The 7,970-nt window shown below is 40.6% G+C and overlaps 1 protein-coding gene across 3 annotated transcripts in view; it reads right to left on the bottom strand.

The window, feature by feature from the left end:
- The window catches only part of LOC116689165 (spermatid perinuclear RNA-binding protein), an 88,229-nt gene extending 81,048 nt beyond the window's left edge, over positions 1-7,181 (bottom strand). For 2 of the 3 annotated variants that reach the window (XM_032515581.1, XM_032515583.1), the window contains exon 1: positions 6,923-7,181. The gene's annotated coding sequence lies outside the window, so the exon portion shown is untranslated. The remainder of the gene's footprint in view (positions 1-6,922) is intronic. The other variant, XM_032515582.1, reaches the window with a different exon arrangement.
- Positions 7,182-7,970: the final 789 nt, after the last annotated feature.

The following is a 7,970-nucleotide window of genomic DNA, read 5'->3' as shown; positions in this document are numbered from 1 at the left end:
TATATATATATATATATATATATATATATATATATGCTTTTCCAAGTTTGGTGTGGAAGTAGGGCTGCACAATTATGGCCAAAATGATAATCAATAATGATATCACAATTAATTATCACATTTGATGATTTTAACCAAAACAAATTTTATAGTCACATAGGCTATTAATAACTGCTTTCAAATTCATATTATGCTACATTCCTCTTATGTTGAAGTATGTACATACATACCGCTGCAACACATGGAAATGGAAATGATCTGAAATAAATAGCCTAGGATATATAAAACAAACTACTTTGAGAAAGTTTCTTCACTTGTTTTCAAGTTAAACATTCAAAGCATCTTTTAACTGTTTGACTTAGCTGAAATATTGCCACACACGTTGAAAGTGGAAACACATTGATCTATATGTGCTTGCAATTAGAGCTAAGCAAGTTTGTGGGTCCAAATGGAAAATGTGAAGTCCTTGTCTATAAAATCGCTTGCCATTGTATTTAGGGAGCTGCAAATAGCTAAGTTGTAGGCTACCTGTATGCATATGGTAACTGTTACGAACGCTGGTCATAGGATTAAGTAATAAAATTAAAGTGAGAAGAACAAACAGAGAAATGTAATTATTAGATGCAACAGAAGTTGACAAAGTTTCCTTTTGGGGACAGAATTTGAAATTGGGAAAAATTAGAAGTTGGAAAAAAGGTAATGAATTGCAATATGTTTAAAATCAAAATTATATTGTATTGTGACATGAGTCTTGTGATGATATATCATGAGGCCTCTGGTGATTCTCACCCCTAGTGTGTGTCCCTCGGAGAGACACACACACCAGACTGTCTCCCTCTCTCCCTACTTGGAGCTGGGCGGCGTTGCCATTGCGGTAACATCATAGCGCAGCCCCCCCCCCCCTTCAAGAAGAGCTTTAATGATGAGAGATTTGAATGTTAATTTGTGTTAACGTGTATCATGTACCAGACATAAGTGCACCGTGTATGTGTTTAGAGGCGCTCGCTGACGTGTATCATTATCAATCCAGTTCAATGGTGGTTGAGTTTTTCAGTCAGCGCCACCAACCAAAACAGAAGTTTGTGTGTGTGTGTATGTCTCACTCACTCAGTGGGACACATGCATCGCAGCGTGGTATGAGAGTGCTGCACCAGCTGAAGGAGAGCTTTTAAAACTTTGAGAGATATGTTTTATGCGTGGTTGAATATTTATACCCTTTAACGTTGATGCAGGTTAGAACAGAAACTTGAACACTGTGTTGCTTAATGTGCATCTGACATCACGGTATTTTCCTCTGATGATTTATGTTCGACAAGTCTGCCAGCTTCTTTTACATTTTCGTTTAGACCTACTGCTGTGTTGTCTTTACATATTAGGCGGCATATTAGCCTGGAGAAAAATAAAAAAAATGAAACCATCACAGTCTTAAATTACAAATCAAGCACTTTATTTCGCTGGCTACTTTTAGGTTGTAAATAGTTGGTTACTTTTAAAATGAAGTATACTACAGTGTGAACTTTATTATGCTGCTTGCTTGTTTCACCTGTGTGCAATAGTGTCATTATTTTATTTATGCTTATATGATTATTTTTAGAACTTCAGTATTTTCAGCACTTAACTCTTTTTTTAATTGTTCTACCTCACCTGTTTTTACTATTTGTTAATTATTGTTTTTGAAGTTCAAGACATTTTCCTTTTTTTAAATTGAGACTTGTAACATTTTGTATTATTATTCTTAGTTTGTTATTATGTTAATTTCGGAAGCAAAAGCAGTATTGATACATATGTTTTTAAAAATATATATCGGCCGATATATCGGCATATTGGATTTTTAAATAACCAAATATTTGTTTTGTATCGGCCTTTATCGGACGGGCTCTATTAATGAGATTGAGAGTAACTCGCTGAGCAAAATCAAATTGTACTCTCGCAAGAAATCTGGATCTCCGGGGTATAAATCCAGAGTAATAATGCATCTGATGTAACTCTAAATTTAAAAACAGCCTCATATCTAAATCTAAAAGCCTAATCAATACTGCAAACAGAAATGCAAACCGATACTGTGCCTCATTCTGTACCATATGAGAGATATGGTTCATATTATGGCGAGGTTTTCATCGACCACCTGTCATTTGTTTCCAACTCTTACAGCTGGTGAACATCTGTCATCCTATGACTTGAAATGATTAATCAATCATCATAAAACCTGGTGAGTCAATCTTCTGTCACCTGACAAATACATTAATCAAGTATTTGTTCTGGTATTACAGTTATTAAAACGACCATAAACGTCTCTGGACCTCACATAGTGATATGGTATATTGCTAATTGGTATCAACAATCAAAGTCATATTATTTCTAGCCTGTACTCATTGGACAACAGGAACATTTGGTGATGTTGATCAACTAGGGTGAGAGGGTTTTTTATGCAATTGTCATATTGTGAGTAAAAAATAAACTAAGAAAGTACCACAACCTGAAAATTAGAGCCCTTCTGCAGAGTTGCAGCTTAAACTGTTATCATGAAAGCACTGGTCTTAACTCTGTCAGTGTCTTTGCTGAGGATTTACTGTTAGGAAAACGTGTGTATTCCTTACACAGGACCGGACAGCTCTAATCGAACGAACGAGCACGCACGCACACACACACACACACGCCACAACACACCACACACACACACACACACACACACACACACACCACCACACACACACACACACACACACACACACACACACACACACACACACACACACACACACACACACACACACACACACACACACACACACACACACACACACACACACACACACACACACACACACACACACACACACACACACACACACACACACACACACACACACACACACACACACACACACACACACACACCACACCCACACACCCACACACACACACCACACACACACACAACACACACAGCCACCACACACCTCATTTACAAGAGCAGCTCCAGCCTCCTTGTCAACACTTCTACTGCAGCCGGTCCCGAAGCGGCCCTGGATGAGCATTAGGCTCCAGTTACCGTTTCTATTTACATTCCGCAAGCTCAGAGGAGCCACCTGCTCCGAGGCTGGGGGCTCGCTCTGCTTACCGGGCACACCGGGCCACGGCTGAAACCTGCACTGGCGAGTGTTTAACAAGTTCAAACAAATACAGAAGCAGCTTTATACCCTTTTTCAAACAAAATTAGCAAATATGTTGTTTTTTTAAATATGTGGGAAACCCCGCTAAAAAAGGTGATAGACTCCATTCCCATTGCCAGTAAACGAGTAATTATGCCTTTCTGTTTTTCTTTCTGGTGTGTCACATTCAACGTCACATTCATTGCGGCGGAAAACAAGGTTACCCCCAACTTCCACCGGTCGCAGAACGTTCGCGGATCCACCAATACCCACCAGGTCTGGATTTGTAGCGGAACGGCTGCGGCCATGACTGATAGATGAAGTCACGAGGAACCACGAGATCTTGCGAATTCATGTAGAATAGAACCACAAAGACATCAACAGTTTCCATCCAGAGGAGTAGAGGGGAAACAACTCTGTGCTGTGTTCTCACGGTGTAGTGCATGGAAGTATGATCCGCCGTGAGCACGTTCATGTTTTATTTTGTTTCTGTGCTCGACTTCCTGTTCCGCACCATCTGCCGTGTGCTGAATTGCTGCGGAGATCTCCGGCATCCGGAAAAAAATAGAAGCTCTGCGTTTCTGCTCCGGAGGGCTGCGGATCGCCGGAGCTGGGACGGAGTCGGAATGCAGCCATTCAGCAGTGAAAATACACACATTGACTTGAATGGAAACCTAATAACTCCGCAGACGCTCTGCAACAGGTGGAAATTAGACGTCAGTAAGTATGCTGGAGCTCATGTGTAGAGCCCTTGGTGATACTTGGAGCAAGTTTTATGTCGTGGCAAACCTTTTTAGGGATTTAAAAATAGGGATTTTGATGCTATCACAGTAGTGCCCCTAGCACTCCCAGTCAAAAGGCCATCTGACCAAAAAACAAAGACACGGTGAATCTTAAAAGTGGCACCTCCGTCCTAAGTATGCTTTAAATCTGAAGTTTGACTCAGGTACATTCATAAAAACATCCTAGGTTGCATTTTGGCGACAGCTACGCTTTAAGCTGGTGATTTTTCAGGGGCAGGTGGGGCCAGGAGGGTTTTGCTGACACCTGATGACACTTCAGCAGAGCACACAGTTATGATATAGGCCGGTCTCTTTGCCAACCAACAACCCCTCAAGCTGTAAAAGCTGAACAGGAGAGCCTCGAACTTCTGCATTCCCAGAGTTGCTTTCATTTAATCCTCATTTGACCCAGTGAGAAACATCAGAACTAAGGCTTAGATTGACGTCTTAGCAATATCATTTTGACATTTTGACTACTAGGGCTGATCAAATACCCTGGTTTCAGACCTTCTGAACCACTGCCCACATCTCAGATTCATTCACTCAGCAAAGAGGAAAGTGGCAACAGAAAAAAGGCAGCGAGTGTGGATGAGATTGACACAGCTGTACGAGCTGTTGGATTCGACTTACAGAGATAGTAATTCTTCACCATGGCTGGGAACCGAATTCAATACTTTTCATGCACCAACTGAATTACCTCCTTAGTATCAAGTATCTTCATTCGTCATTGTCATTCAATACCAAATTTCCATTCCTAAAAAGCCAATCTCCTCAGCGTCCGTGAGCCAATAGGCATGCAGCGTCATTCTACCAAGCTCTAATAAGGTTTACGATCAGCTGTCTAACAGCAGGCAGGAAAAACTCAAGATACATGGCTCACAAAGTTGGAAATGATAATAAATAAATAAAAAATAAATAAATAAAGGATTTGTGTGGTAATGTTGTAATTTCATTTTTTTATTTTTTTTTTAATGGATTTTTATAAAATTGGCATTGAAAAAAGAATCGTTCAGGAACCGGTATCAGAGACCTGGTATTGGTATCGAAATGTTTAAACGATACCAAGCCCTGCTCTTCACAGTTAGCCTCCAAATAACAGGTTACGAATCAACTGAAAATGACTTTATTCAAGGAACAATCCAGGACAGCTGATTGGTTAAAACAAATTAAACCAAAGTAGGAAACACACACACGTTGTCAAGCTGAAGTAAAATGGATATTCAGTGAAACTGTTATTAGTTTCCTGTTTCCTTCCTTTTAGGAACATAAACCCAACAATGGCCCAATAACATACACTCTAAAACTTTTTGGTTAAAATCTAAAACTGTCTCATCACAAAATAAGTACAGAAGACAACAAAATCAGTCAGCACTACTAAAGTATTGAGGTTCGATCCCCAAAAGTAGCATTAACGCTCCTGGTAGTTTCAGTTTTCCAAAGGCTACCTTAATTCCGGCCATTTTCTACGTTAATCTTGATCATCATAAATATGCGAGTCCTTTCCATTGAAAAAAACCCGACCCGATGCAGTGCAGGCTGAAACAGCAGTTGTCAGAGCAAGTTTTAGAGTGCCTTTGTGCGTCTTAACAGATATAAAACGCAATTAAAATGTCTGTGCAACATGAACAGGACCCTTACGTGACAAGAAGACGTGTTTTTAACTCAGACATTGTTTAAATTCACCTACCCTGGTCCCTGTCTCGATCCTGCCGGTAGCTTGTAGCTGTTAGCTGCTAGCTCTAGCTGGTCCGGTGGAGTGTGTTCAGCCAGTCCTCTGTGGTGTGGCTGGTTGAAAACAGCCTGTTGTTACGTAAGGGCCCTGTTCATGTTGCACAGACCTTTTAATGGATTTTATGTTGTTCAAAGGCCAAAGGCTTTCTTAAACTTGCCCCAGCAACTGCTGCAGATACTCTGTGTTGCTGCATGATCGGGTCGGGGGGGGGGGGGGGGGGGGGGGGGGGGGGGATTTCAATCAAAAGTACATGCATATTTATGACCATCAAGATGAATGTAAAAAACAACCAGAATTCTCCTTTAATACAATAAGAAGCTCATGTGTACATTGAAGTAGTTATTGTAGTCATTCCTTCTGTCTATAGTGGCTGTGAGGGGATCCCTTCTACACGTTAGAATACGATGGGAGAGATGGGGACAGAATCCATAATCCAAACTCCATTCAAAAAGTGATTAATTTTAAAAAGGAGCCCACTGCTGAAGCCTCATATTAGCCTAAAAGAAACGAGTTTACTGTGTTTTCACATCAAGAGGGACTCTCTACACATGGACATGTGAATATTAAATTAGGACAATTTGATCCTATCATTTAAGCTTATCAGAGAGTATCTTAGATTTCTTTTCTCAGACATTTCTGACGTGTGCATATAAATGTCCTCTAAAAACACCACCAAACTGTACTGATATGTATCAATATGAAGTTATCGTGTCACTCCTCCTAACTGACTAAAACATGAAACTCAACCCCGGCAAGCCCTGCAGGTTGAAACCTACAAGATTGTATGTATGTGTGATAAATCAGTCCGTGTGCAGGGGCATCATCCTGTAGCTGCTGCTGAATGACTACAAACAGGTGCACTTCAAACGAAGACAATGCAAACTTAATTTTAGTAACAGGACCTGGTCGACCTGTAACAGCAGCTCTTGTGTTGAGGAAAATGACATGTTGTAGCAGGAGAGTATTTCCCTTTGAACGTTAAAAAGCCCCGTTTAGGACGGCCAGTGAGCTCCACGCGGGGTATGGAGGGACGGTAAACGGACAGCCTGAGGGGGGGGGTTATTCTGTCGTTATTCTGGTGGTCACCTCGTTATCCATCGAATATTTAGCTGAGTAAATCCACAAAGACCGAGCTGAAGCTGAGCTAGACGAAGGAGGAAGTTAACCGAACCGAGCGGGACAGCAACACGACCAGCACGCCCGTTCATCCCGCTCTTCTCCCGCACCGAAAACTGTTAGAAAAAGCGGACACTTACCTTTACCGACAGTCCGTTCAGCACCGGGAGGTGGAGGAAGCTCGGAGTTCAGCGTGTCCGAAAAGCACTAAAACAAAACACTTTGTTGCTGTTGTTTTAGTTTCCTGTAACAGAAATTAAGTCCAGTTCTGGTGTCAGTGTATCCGAGACTCCCAACGTGGAGTGGAAACCGGCGGCGGAAGCGTCAACAACGGCGGCTGCAAACGGTCTCCGGTCAGCTTGCTGTCAGCGCTCAGCGCAGGTTGCGGCTGCGCATGCGCCTACCAAGTGCTAATGCGAAACAAAGATCGTCTAACGACAAGAGGGCACGGCTCGTTAAGAGTTTAGAAACATGCCAACCTGAGGGTTGTTCTCAATAATAGACTTCGACTTCGACTTAGACTTCTCTGTATTGATCCTTTTGGGATGACTCCCGCGAGGAAATTGAAAATTCCAGCAGCAGTTTTAGCAAGAAAAAAGAAATTAAAAAATAGATTAAAAAAAACAGTATGAAGACAACAAAATAACAATAATGATAATAACAACAATAAGAACATTTGTCAAAAAAACAAACAAAAGACCATAAATTATTAATAGTATATACTTTAATCTTTATTACTAGATTGCTTACAATTATAACGTTTTTATTTAAAAAAAAAATTAATTACCTGATTAGCATAAAAAAGGAGAACTCGAGGAGCTTCTACAGAGAGTAAATGTGAGACAGGATACATAAAATTCAATGAGTGGTGAACCCCAGATATTATGGCTTTGCTGGAGGTGCCATTGTTTTCTGTTTCCTGTGTCATTCTGTACACGTGATACTGTCATATAATTTGCTTTTTTAGCTGTTATAGTACAACAGAGGTTAAGAGATCAAACAATAAGTTGGGTTAAAAGTGGTAATTGAATTGCAGAAAAAAAAATCCATGTTATTGAAAAGTGAAACAAGTAACAACTTATATATCTACTACATAAAAAGCAATTCAGTTACATAATAGCACAGTTGATCAATTAATCGTTAATGTCAGAAAACAGTACTACACTTCAAAAGAGCCGAAGTTAATAC

Source organism: Etheostoma spectabile, chromosome 5 (assembly GCF_008692095.1).
Source record: "Etheostoma spectabile isolate EspeVRDwgs_2016 chromosome 5, UIUC_Espe_1.0, whole genome shotgun sequence".
Classification (NCBI taxonomy): Eukaryota; Metazoa; Chordata; class Actinopteri; order Perciformes; family Percidae; genus Etheostoma; species Etheostoma spectabile.
Note: the sequence above shows the minus strand (reverse complement) of the source record. Positions and strands in the feature narration are given on the sequence as shown.